This window comes from Rattus norvegicus, chromosome 15 (genome assembly GCF_021556685.1).
Source record: "Rattus norvegicus strain SHRSP/BbbUtx chromosome 15, alternate assembly SHRSP_T2T, whole genome shotgun sequence".
Taxonomy (NCBI): Eukaryota; Metazoa; Chordata; class Mammalia; order Rodentia; family Muridae; genus Rattus; species Rattus norvegicus.
This window is the reverse complement of record NC_141548.1, coordinates 6,511,983-6,525,466: the sequence shown is the minus strand read 5'-3', so window position 1 is coordinate 6,525,466 and position 13,484 is coordinate 6,511,983. Positions and strand designations below refer to the sequence as shown.

The window sequence follows — 13,484 nt, the reverse complement described above, 5'->3', positions numbered from 1 at the left end:
CTTTCTATCAACTAATATAAAGGACCAGCAATTTGATATTTCTAACCTAATATTTGTTGTGGTTTATGCCGTACATATTTGCACATTAAAATTCTTTTTTCTTGCATTTGCCACACTTTAATCGGACTCGTTAGCTTAGCTCAATTTCAGTTCTTGGGTTTTCTGAGGTAAGTGAATGTTGGGTGACCTCATTCCCAACTCCTGATCCTTGTGCCTCTAAAGTCAAATGCTTATGAATTTTCAAAGTTTTCTTTGCCTGTGGATATGTGTGTGTCTGTGCACATATGTGCCACATATTCAGTCCATGTTTGTACCATGGGTCCCAGGTATTGAACTCAGATAATCATACTAGTGTAGCAAGTTCTTTTACCTGCTAAGGACCTTGCTGCTATTGCACAAGTGTGTGTGTGTCTAATTTTCATATATGTATACACCATATATTGCGCCAATCTCTGCCTCTCAATACCATTGTCCTTCCTTTCCTCACCTCTTCTATCATTTCTTTTTATCCCTCTGGACAGTTTCTCTTTGTTCACATCAGTTTAAAATGTAGGAACACACACACACCGTTTGAAACCAAATTAAAATGAAAAAATAAAAACATGCAGTCTTTTTTATCAGTACTCCTTAGCAATAGCTTTTCTTTGATTTTTTATACATTTGATATATAATAATTAATGGGCAATCAGCTTGAAAATTTTCCTTAATGATTATATCCTTGGAATTTTCATAAATGTTTTATAAATGTTATTATACTATCTGCAGATAAAAATGTCAACTTTTAATTCCTACTAGTGACAGGCCTTAAATTATCACCTTCCTCCATTCTGACCACCGCAGTCTGCTGTCTATAAGGGTGATCACCACTTAGTGCTCAATGAAAGGGGAACAGAAGAGTGGACTTGTTCTGACCCCTTCTGGCCAGTAGCCCTTAGGTGTTTGTCCTGAAGAAATGAGGATATAGATTGCTAGGTATGGGGTGCCACCTTGTGGAAGTGAGAATTTAGTGCACCTGAGTGAGGTCTTCTCACAATTGCCTTGGCTGGAGGAGAGGTGAATCATCCCAGTCACAAGCACTCCTCTCTCAAAAGAAACCCAACCTCAGCTTCAAAGGAAACGGACACTTAATTTCCAGTGAGATTCGTGCACATCCCTCACTCTGGCATAAGTCCAAAGGACTTTCAGAAAAATGAAAGGGCACTTAGCGCCATTAGAAAATTCATGCCAGAGTCTTCTGTCTAGTCCAATTGAACAATGCCTCGAAATACCCAGCTACAAGTTGTTAATCTATACGCCATGCCGTGAACCATCTAAGGTGATAGCATATTCATAACGCCCTAGTAGGCACTTAATTGCTTTTTTGTGGATTTAGGACACAAAGAAGAAAGTGCCTTTCATGGTGGTGGTCCACTGTTAGTTCAAGAGTTCAAGCAGGAGGGCAGAGGCAGGGAGTAGAACATCCTTGTTTACATAGATAGTTCCATGCTAAATACAAACAAAAAGATCTTCGATTACAAAATACAAAACTCAAAATGAACATGTCATTGCAGATGTGTGTCCCTTCTGAGCGCATAGGTTAAGATCAAACTTTATCATGCCAAGAGAACACTCATGAGAAAATTACTGGAGACACCAGGCAGATTAGAATAGAAGTAATGGTTCTGGAGAGGTGGTTCCACAGTTAATACTGGCTACTGTTCCAGAGGTCGGAGTTCAATTCCCAGTAACCACACAGTGGCTCACAACCATCTATAGTGAGATCTGGCGCCCTCTTCTGGCCTGCAAGCATGCATGCAGGCAGAATGCGGTATATGTCATAAATCTTAAACAAACTAAAATAAAAGTAAATAGGTTTGGAAAGCTCTGTGTGTTTTATGTAAAAAGTGCAACTACATCTACTGCTATCCTGCATAGATATCCAGTGGCCTGCGGTGTCCTTCTATTTCTGATCGTTTACTCACCACTTCAATATCTGAGACCAGTGTCACTTATGATATACTTCATCTAAGTTATAATGCACCATTGTCACTCAAGCCTGGAAATATTAACCCTTTGAAGGAATGTATAAAGAGTTTTAGTCAGTATGTTGTCACAGGATCTGTCAGGGGTTGGAGAGATGGTTCAGAGATTAAGAGTACCAACTGCTCTCCCAGAGATCCTGAGTTCAAATCTCAACAACCACATGGCTACCTACAGCCATCTGCAATGGGACCTGACGCCCTCTTCTGGTGTGTTTGAAGATAGCTACAATATACTCACACAAGTAAAAAGTATGAAAAAAAAAAAAAAGGAAAAACGGGACCTCTCAGTATAATCTGGCAGAACTAAACATCATGGACTTGCTGGGTGAAACAGGGTGGCCTTGATCCTACAGGAATCTACCTACTTCTTTATCCCAAGTACTGAAATTGGCACTTTGAGTCACTATGCCCAGTTGTGAAGAGTCCTTTCATGGTCGTGCTGAGCAACTTTGCTTATCATTTCCCAACAGCCACTTCTTTCTATGTAAATGAGACCATTTCTGTAGTGTCTGGTTTCAGGTGAATTCTGATTGGCTGTGTGATTCTGACATTTTTGTGGCTCCAGTTGACTAAAGAGGAACCCATCCATGGTTTTCTAGGTCTCTGAGTGTTTTACCTCTTTTAAAAATATTAATCAATCATGTTTATTTAAAGTATTACCATCAGAAATTTTTAATGGTAATTAAAAAAAAATCAGTAAACAACCAAATCGATTTTCCTATTCTAGCCATATAAGCCAGCTGGACTTTGTAAGGAAAATGATCTAAAGTATCAGTGCCAAGGACTACAGAAAACTGCCACCCATAGGTAAACTGCCACAGTAAAGTGACTACGGCATGGCTCTGTCACTCATACCAGACAACCAGAATATACCTTATGAAAAGAATTAAAATCTATCCAAACCACTTAAAATACTTAAATGCAGAAACCTTAATTTTCCTTCAGTTGGGCCAGAAACCACCACAGACGCTATGGTCAGGGTTCCAGGGAGAACGAGTGGAAAGTTTAAGCTTAGGCCAACCAACACAGCCCTCGATTTTTCAAAGAAATCATTTACTGGGGTATACTGTAAACAAGGACTGTGGCAACACAGGAAACAAAGGCAGTTGGCAAGTGAAACTTCTAGAAGCTCATGAAAACAATACCATCCACACTGCAGACGGAAAAGGAGAGACAGGTAATGCCATGTTCTCTTCAGTCGTTCGGTCGTGCAGGGCATCAAACAATCGCTGTTTCCCACACCAGGATGTTAGCCCACAGGAGGGGCTGGCGGGACCTGTCCACTGTGAGGACTGGAGGGCTTTCCAGGAAGGCTGAAGCCTCTCAGGTTAGGAGGCCTCAGTAGAAAGAGGAGCACAGTGATCACCATCCAGGCCATCAAGATCACAGTGATGCTGATGCCACTGTCGCCTGAGGGCCCTGGCAATTCCCGAAGGCATTCTGTGTTGGTGCAATAGGACTGGGACTGCCGGAGCAGATTGATGAATTTTCTCATAGCGCGTTCATGAGAGCAAATACATTCACAGGGATCAAATCCCCCTTCAACCATGGTTGGTTACCAGCTTGTTTTTACTCAACTCTTTAAAGCCACCCATACAAGTGGTGGTGGGGACGGTGGTGGCCTGGAGTGTTCTGGATGCCCCTGTCGCTGCCACTGCTGCTGCTGGCTGCCACCCTCCTCCCCTCCAGATTAGATAGACCATGTCACTATTAGCCACTAGACCCAGATCTGTGTTTTGCCTTTTGTATGGGTGGATGCATCACGAGGTTGTCAAGTGTGGGCAGAATCTGGGAGACAGCTTTGCCTATCGAGGTTGGTGTTAGTCTTTGTATGGTTACCAGGGACCAATTCCAGATCCTCTGGAAGAACAATAAGTGATTTCAACTGCTGTGATATCTTCCCTGCCCCTTCCTCCATACCTTGATCTTTCTTTTTCTCCCCCCCCCTACCCCCGGAGCTGGGGACCGAACCCAGGGCTTTGCGGTTGCCAGGCAACCGCTCTTCCACTGAGCTAAATCCCCAGCCCCATACTTTGATCTTTCTGTAGTCTCTCTGACTCCATCTGCCATAATGAACACTTCATCTCATAAAGCACGGTGGACAATAGCTACTGTGAAAAATACCATAAGTTGACAGAGCCTCCATTTTCACATAAATATATAAACACATAAATACACATACCTACCTAAAGAAACACAGAGACACACATAAACACACGCACAGAACACACAAAGACACACACAGCCCAAGTCATCATATTCTTTAGTAATTCTGTCCAGAGCAGAGCAGTTATAGATAGAAGAAAGTACAATTCCCAGCAATTTCAACTGAATATCATGTAATGCATATTTATGAAATACATATTTCACAGTATTTTAGGATTAGAGTACATTATACTATCTATCCTTTATTTTCAAAAGTATCGAAAGTTAGGAAGAGAATTCCAGCCTAGTATCAGACTTGTGTCCATCAGAGTCAGAACAGGTTGCTGTTTGAAACTTTCTTTTATTACAACTGTTTCCTAATGTCACATAGGAAAACCGGCTTCAGCCAGAAATGCCTTTAGCTACCACATGCATCTGAATCTCACCCTGGGAAAACCATGAGAAGCCATGAGAGAATGTGTGTGGCTCTTTGATGTCCAGCTTTCCTGTAGGTCTCTTCTGGCTTGCACGGACACCACTCCTTGATTCCTCCCTCTAAATGGCCGTGCAACCTTCTTGCCTTGCTCTGCTGCTGGTCACTGACAATTTGAGGAAGGTAAAAATTGCCTAGTGTGTTAGTGAAGCAGGCCTTTGAATGTCGCTCTGAGGGGTTTTGGGGAGAGAATCGACATAAAACTCACTCTGAATGGTGGTAACACCATAACTCACAGGCCAGGTGCCTGCACTAAATGGCACAGAGAGGAAGCTAAGAGCTAAAATTTCCCTATTTCTGCTCCCTGCTCCATCCACATGGAAAGAGTCTCATTCACATCCTGCCAGCCAGTCCACTTCTACCAACTGCACCTCTCACGGCTGCACTCACCCCTTCTAGGATGGAGTCTGTGCTTCCCGACTCTGAGCCAATGGAACCCTCCTTTCTTAAAATGCTTCTGTGACAGAATGGGAAACACGACCAGTGCAGTCACTGCTTCGTTCTGCCCTTTGCAGTCTCCTCCCGACTGGTTCCCTCACAGCCTTTCCAGTCCAATGTGTCTCCAAGAAAACAGGCTAAAGATTTCACCTTAATTCTCCTTTGACTTGTCTCCGGTAAGAGCCTTTTGCTACATCAGCCCAGGTAGACAAGTGAAAGAGGAAAAAGAGAAGAGAAGACAGTAGATGGTCTAGGCAAGGGATAACTGAAGTTCTCCTTGTAACACAAGCTACTTCCCAAGATATTACCACTAATCCAGTTTCTGTGTCAATATGGCCCCCAAAATCTAATCACCTATCATTAGAGCACATTTGCTGACACACTTTTATTGCAGTTCAATTTCTATTGCATGCCTTTTGAAAACACATCTAGGGGCTGGGGATTTGGCTCAGTGGTAGAGCGCTTGCCTAGGAAGCGCAAGGCCCTGGGTTCGGTCCCCAGCTCCGAAAAAAAGAAAAGTAAAAAAAAAAAAAAAAGAAAGAAAAGAAAGAAAACACATCTAAAAGTGGGGTGGGCTTTTCCAGCTAGATTCATGACCTTTTCTCTCCCACTCAGCACCCATACTCAAATCACCTGCGGACATCTCGTTTCCTAAACACAGGTGTGGCTGTCTCTTTTACTTTTCCCCATGGGATAGTTTAGTTAGAATGATCTTACCGCACCAGCCCATCAATGACTGGCTTTCTAGCTTTAATGACTTAGGAAAATTTCTGTTTGTTGATAATGGAAATCGCCCACTGTATAAAGTCATTTGCTCCTGCTCTCAAACAGAGGAAAAGAAAGAGAGAAAAGGTCTGCCTGCTGGGCATACTCAAGGTAGGTCAAGGCCTGTTGGCAGATTTTTCAGCCTGAGGTATGGAACCATAAGAGAAGGTGTACTTGAGGCTTAAATTTCTATTGACCTTGGTGGAAAAAAACGGAGAAGTTTGGGGAACGGGAACGAATGCATTGTTTATTTTAACAATTTGTTTCTGTTAGCTTGTGGTTATGCTTCCCACAGTACTACAGTAAAACAGGGCTTTGAGAAATATGCTCGTTGTTGCCTTGTACCCACCAGCATTCCTTTCATAACTGTGTCTTTCCTCTTCTTTTGGCCTTTCATATTCTGATCCTCATCTGCCCCTCAGAGGACCTTTCCACTTCCTACCACTCAGTCCACCAAAGTAGGGCCATGCCGTTTCAGGAAACTGGAATTTCTGAAAAGCCCATTGAATCTGGAAAGCAATATACCCCAGGATATGTCCTGTAGGTCAGAGTAAGATGTTGCAAAAAGAGGAAAACTGACTGACCTCCCACTTTGTGCTTTCAAAAAGAACAAATACTTCAAAAACTTAGTTTCTCCCTCCTCCCCATTACAGAATCTGATTTCAGCCCTGCACACTGTGCTCTCCTGGATCCATGGATGCTAAGCTGCAGGTTCTGGAGATGCCAACCCCTCAATGTCTGCTCAACTCAGTCCATTCATTCTCAGTTCCTGGAGTGATTGCGTCCACCGACCCATACGCCCATCGCCAATCGAGAGTATTCCACGCAGCAGATCGAGTTCCAGCAAGCAGAAGGAATCTTCACTCACAGAACACATTGCGGACCTTACCTGACACGCTGGACAGAACTAAGAGGTTAGTGAGAAACAAGTGTGTGTGAATACCATCCTATGTCGCCATCTTCTGGGCACATACAGAATTACATCCTATTACCTTACTTGGGAGTCCGAGGCTTCCTTCTACCCTCTCAAGTTCAAGTCACAGATGCAGATATTCACAGCCAACCACTGGACTAAGCCTGGGGACCACAATGAAAGAGTTAGGGGAAAGCCTGAAGGAGATGAAGGGTTTGGAACTCAATATGAAGAACAACAATATCAATTAACTGGAGCCTTCAGAGCTCCTCGGGACTAAACTACCAACTAAAGAGGATACATGGTCCTGGCCATGGCTCCTGATACATAAAGTGTAGAGCATGTGTAGCAACAACTGGCTCATCTGACATCTATGGGAAGGGAGACAACTGGCCCTGTAGAAACTTGATGTCCCAGAGAAGGGGGATGCTAGAGGGGTGAAGTGGAAGTGGATGGGTAGATGGAGGAGTGCCCTCTTAGAAACAAAGAGGACTGGGAGGGTATGGGGGTTCAAAGTGGAGAGATCAATGATGGGGATGACATTTGAAATGTAAACAAATAAAATGACTAGTGTATAATAGATGGTAACAGACGTCTCCATAAGGACTAGATATTCATTATCTGTAGCAGGTTCATTGAAAGTCAAACTCCATAATTGTTGTGACTTACTTATTATTGAAATTTCACATAGATGAACCCAAGCAACATTTTAACTTTTCTCCTTGAACCTATAATAAATCATTAGTTACCTTTATAAAACAATTTAAAAAGCAATTAGGGTTTCTACTCTCTTAGGCTTCGATACAGTGCCTCATTTTAGCTGTCCCTCTCTATGTTCCCTCCATTGCTGCCTCGCCCTGTCTCTTCACATTTCACATTCCTATCCCTGACAGTGTCCCTCAGCAATCCATGAGTGAACTTGTACTTCCCTAAATGAGGACAGTCTGGCCCACGTCCCTAGACCCTCACACTAAACTGATCATACAGTCACACAGATTGAAGAATCAACAGCTAACATCCACATTTAAGTGAATATGTATCCCATTTGTCTTTTTCAGCTTGGATTACCGCATCCAGAATGACTTTTACTAGATCCATTCATTGTCCTGCATAGTGCATGCTTCCTTTTTGCCTTTTGTATTGTTAAGCAGCAATGCAGTCTGTAAATGCACCACGTTTTCTTTATGCATTCATCCGTTAAGGGACAACTTAAATATTTCCAAATTCTAAGTATTACAAACGAGCTTCACTGAACATGGTTGAGCAAAGGTCTGTATTCTACGATGAATCAACATCTGGACATGAGACCTGGAGTTGTATCTTAAGGAACAACAATTTTCACCTTCCTGAAGAACCATCATACTGATCTCCGAAGTTGCTGTAGAAGTTTGCCTTTCCACCAGGAGAATATGAATGTTCCCCTTGCTCCATAACCCAGTCAGCTTGAGTTATCACACGTGTTATTAACCTTAGTCATACTGACAAATATGAAAAGTGATCTCAGAGTAATTTTAATTTGCATTTGTCTGATGTACTAGGATGTTGAATATTTCTTATGAATTTCTCAGTCATTTAAGTTTCTTCTATTATGAATGTTATGCTTAGATAAGTAGCACATTTTAATTATTTTTCTTGAAATATAGTGTTTTAGTTTTTCAAATACATTTTTTTTTATTTTTTTGTATTTTTTTTTATTAACTTGAGTATTTCTTATATACATTTCGAGTGTTATTCCCTTTCCCGGTTTCCGGGCAAACATCCCCTTCCCCCCTCCCCTTCCTTATGGGTGTTCCCCTCCCAACCCTCCCCCCATTGCCGCCATCCCCCCATAGACTAGTTCACTGGGGGTTCAGTCTTAGCAGGACCCAGGGCTTCCCCTTCCACTGGTGCTCTTACTAGGATATTCATTGCTACCTATGGGGTCAGAGTCCAGGGTCAGTCCATGTATAGTCTTTAGGTAGTGGCTTAGTCCCTGGAAGCTCTGGTTGCTTGGCATTGTTGTACTTTTGGGGTCTCGAGCCCCTTCAAGCTCTTCCAGTTCTTTCTCTGATTCCTTCAATAGGGGACCTATTCTCAGTTCAGTGGTTTGCTGCTGGCATTCGCCTCTATATTTGCTGTATTCTGGCTGTGTCTCTCAGGAGCGATCTACATCCGGCTCCTGTCGGTCTGCACTTCTTTTCTTCATCCATCTTGTCTAATTGGGTGGCTGTATATATATGGGCCACATGTGGGGCAGGCTCTGAATGGGTGTTCCTTCAGTCTCTGTTTTAATCTTTGCCTCTCCCTTCCCTGCCAAGGGTATTCTTTTTCCTCATTTAAAGAAGGAGTGAAGCATTCACATTTTGATCATCCGTCTTGAGTTTCGTTTGTTCTAGGGATCTAGGGTAATTCAAGCATTTGGGCTAATAGCCACTTATCAATGAGTGCATACCATGTATGTCTTTCTGTGATTGGGTTAGCTCACTCAGGATGATATTTTCCAGTTCCAACCATTTGCCTACGAATTTCATAAACTCGTTGTTTTTGATAGCTGAGTAATATTCCATTGTGTAGATGTACCACATTTTCTGTATCCATTCCTCTGTTGAAGGGCATCTGGGTTCTTTCCAGTTTCTGGCTATTATAAAGAAGGCTGCGATGAACATAGTGGAGCACGTGTCTCTTTTATATGTTGAGGCATCTTTTGGGTATATGCCCAAGAGAGGTATAGCTGGATCCTCAGGCAGTTCAATGTCCAATTTTCTGAGGAACCTCCAGACTGATTTCCAGAATGGTTTTACCAGTCTGCAATCCCACCAACAATGGAGGAGTGTTCCTCTTTCTCCACATCCTCGCCAGCATCTGCTGTCACCTGAGTTTTTGTTCTTAGCCAATCGCACTGGTGTGAGGTGAAATCTCAGGGTTGTTTTGATTTGCATTTCCCTTATGACTAAAGATGTTGAACATTTCTTTAGGTGTTTCTCAGCCATTCGGCATTCCTCAGCTGTGAATTCTTTGTTTAGCTCTGAACCCCATTTTTTAATAGGGTTATTTGTTTCCCTGCGGTCTAACTTCTTGAGTTCTTTGTATATTTTGGATATAAGGCCTCTATCTGTTGTAGGATTGGTAAAGATCTTTTCCCAATCTGTTGGTTGCCGTTTTGTCCTAACCACAGTGTCCTTTGCCTTACAGAAGCTTTGCAGTTTTATGAGATCCCATTTGTCGATTCTTGATCTTAGAGCATAAGCCATTGGTGTTTTGTTCAGGAAATTTTTTCCAGTGCCCATGTGTTCCAGATGCTGCCCTAGTTTTTCTTCTATTAGTTTGAGTGTGTCTGGTTTGATGTGGAGGTCCTTGATCCACTTGGACTTAAGCTTTGTACAGGGTGATAAGCATGGATCGATCTGCATTCTTCTACATGTTGCCCTCCAGTTGAACCAGCACCATTTGCTGAAAATGCTATCTTTTTTCCATTGGATGGTTTTGGCTCCTTTGTCAAAAATCAAGTGACCATAGGTGTGTGGGTTCATTTCTGGGTCTTCAATTCTATTCCATTGGTCTATCTGTCTGTCTCTGTACCAATACCATGCAGTTTTTATCACTATTGCTCTGAAATACTGCTTGAGTTCAGGGATAGTGATTCCCCCTGAAGTCCTTTTATTGTTGAGGATAGCTTTAGCTATCCTGGGTTTTTTGTTATTCCAGATGAATTTGCAAATTGTTCTGTCTAACTCTTTGAAGAATTGGATTGGTATTTTGATGGGGATTGCATTGAATCTGTAGATTGCTTTTGGTAAAATGGCCATTTTTACTATATTAATCCTGCCAATCCATGAGCATGGGAGATCTTTCCATCTTCTGAGGTCTTCTTCAATTTCTTTCCTCAGTGTCTTGACGTTCTTATTGTACAGATCTTTTACTTGCTTGGTTAAAGTCACACCGAGGTACTTTATATTATTTGGGTCTATTATGAAGGGTGTCGTTTCCCTAATTTCTTTCTCGGCTTGTTTCTCTTTTGTATAGAGGAAGGCAACTGATTTATTTGAGTTAATTTTATACCCAGCCACTTTGCTGAAGTTGTTTATCAGCTTTAGTAGTTCTCTGGTGGAACTTTTGGGATCACTTAAATATACTATCATGTCATCTGCAAATAGTGATATTTTGACCTCTTCTTTTCCGATCTGTATCCCTTTGATCTCCTTTTGTTGTCTGATTGCTCTGGCTAGAACTTCAAGAAATATATTGAATAAGTAGGGAGAGAGTGGGCAGCCTTGTCTAGTCCCTGATTTTAGTGGGATTGCTTCAAGTTTCTCTCCATTTAGTTTAATGTTAGCAACTGGTTTGCTGTATATGGCTTTTACTATGTTTAGGTATGGGCCTTGAATTCCTATTCTTTCCAGGACTTTTATCATGAAGGGGTGTTGAATTTTGTCAAATGCTTTCTCAGCATCTAATGAAATGATCATGTGGTTCTGTTCTTTCAGTTTGTTTATATAATGGATCACGTTGATGGTTTTCCGTATATTAAACCATCCCTGCATGCCTGGGATGAAGCCTACTTGATCATGGTGGATGATTGTTTTGATGTGCTCTTGGATTCGGTTTGCCAGAATTTTATTGAGTATTTTTGCGTCGATATTCATAAGGGAAATTGGTCTGAAGTTCTCTTTCTTTGTTGTGTCTTTGTGTGGTTTAGGTATAAGAGTAATTGTGGCTTCGTAGAAGGAATTCGGTAGGGCTCCATCTGTTTCAATTTTGTGGAATAGTTTGGATAATATTGGTATGAGGTCTTCTATGAAGGTTTGATAGAATTCTGCACTAAACCCGTCTGGACCTGGGCTCTTTTTGGTTGGGAGACCTTTAATGACTGCTTCTATTTCCTTAGGAGTTATGGGGTTGTTTAACTGGTTTATCTGTTCCTGATTTAACTTCGATACCTGGTATCTGTCTAGGAAATTGTCCATTTCCTGAAGATTTTCAAATTTTGTTGAATATAGGTTTTTATAGTAAGATCTGATGATTTTTTGAATTTCCTCCGAATCTGTAGTTATGTCTCCCTTTTCATTTCTGATTTTGTTAATTTGGACACACTTTCTGTGTCCTCTCGTTAGTCTGGCTAAGGGTTTATCTATCTTGTTGATTTTCTCAAAGAACCAACTTTTGGTTCTGTTGATTCTTTCTATGGTCCTTTTTGTTTCTACTTGGTTGATTTCAGCTCTGAGTTTGATTATTTCCTGCCTTCTACTCCTCCTGGGTGTATTTGCTTCTTTTTGTTCTAGAGCTTTTAGGTGTGCTGTCAAGCTGCTGACATATGCTCTTTCCTGTTTCTTTCTGCAGGCACTCAGCGCTATGAGTTTTCCTCTTAGCACAGCTTTCATTGTGTCCCATAAGTTTGGGTATGTTGTATCTTCATTTTCATTAAATTCTAAAAAGTTTTTAATTTCTTTCTTTATTTCTTCCTTGACCAGGTTATCATTGAGTAGAGCATTGTTCAATTTCCACGTATATGTGGGCATTCTTCCCTTATTGTTATTGAAGACCAGTTTTAGGCCGTGGTGGTCCGATAGCACGCATGGGATTATTTCTATCTTTCTGTACCTGTTGAGGCCCGTTTTTTGACCAATTATATGGTCAATTTTGGAGAAAGTACCATGAGGAGCTGAGAAGAAGGTATATCCTTTTGCTTTAGGATAGAATGTTCTATAAATATCCGTTAAGTCCATTTGGCTCATGACTTCTCTTAGTCTGTCGACATCACTGTTTAATTTCTGTTTCAATGATCTGTCCATTGATGAGAGTGGGGTGTTGAAATCTCCCACTATTATTGTGTGAGGTGCAATGTGTGTTTTGAGCTTTAGTAAGGTTTCTTTTACGTATGTAGGTGCCCTTGTATTTGGGGCATAGATATTTAGGATTGAGAGTTCATCTTGGTTGATTTTTCCTTTGATGAATATGAAGTGTCCTTCCTTATCTTTTTTGATGACTTTTAGTTGGAAATTGATTTTATTTGATATTAGAATGGCTACTCCAGCTTGCTTCTTCTGACCATTTGCTTGGAAAGTTGTTTTCCAGCCTTTCACTCTGAGGTAGTGTCTGTCTTTGTCTCTGAGGTGTGTTTCCTGTAGGCAGCAGAATGCAGGGTCCTCGTTGCGTATCCAGTTTGTTAATCTATGTCTTTTTATTGGGGAGTTGAGGCCATTGATATTGAGAGATATTAAGGAATAGTGATTATTGCTTCCCGTTATATTCATATTTGGAAGTGATGTTATGTTTGTGTGCTTTCATTCTCTTTGTTTTGTTGCCAAGACGATTAGTTTCTTGCTTCTTCTAGGGTATAGCTTGCCTCCTTATGTTGGGCTTTACTATTTATTATCCTTTGTAGTGCTGGATTTGTAGAAAGATATTGTGTAAATTTGGTTTTGTCATGGAATATCTTGGTTTCTCCATCAATGTTAATTGAGAGTTTTGCTGGATACAGTAACCTGGGCTGGCATTTGTGTTCTCTTAGGGTCTGTATGACATCAGTCCAGGATCTTCTGGCCTTCATAGTTTCTGGCGAGAAGTCTGGTGTGATTCTGATAGGTCTCCCTTTATATGTTACTTGACATTTTTCCCTTACTGCTTTTAATATTCTTTCTTTATTTTGTGCGTTTGGTGTTTTGACAATTATGTGACGGGAGGTGTTTCTTTTCTGGTCCAATCTATTTGGAGTTCTGTAGGCTTCTTGTAT

General features: G+C 41.4%; 1 pseudogene; it reads right to left on the bottom strand.

Annotated features, from left to right (window-relative positions):
- Positions 1 to 3,270: 3,270 nt before the first annotated feature.
- LOC134482177 (small integral membrane protein 14-like) lies at positions 3,271 to 3,570 on the bottom strand (annotated as a pseudogene).
- Positions 3,571 to 13,484: the final 9,914 nt, after the last annotated feature.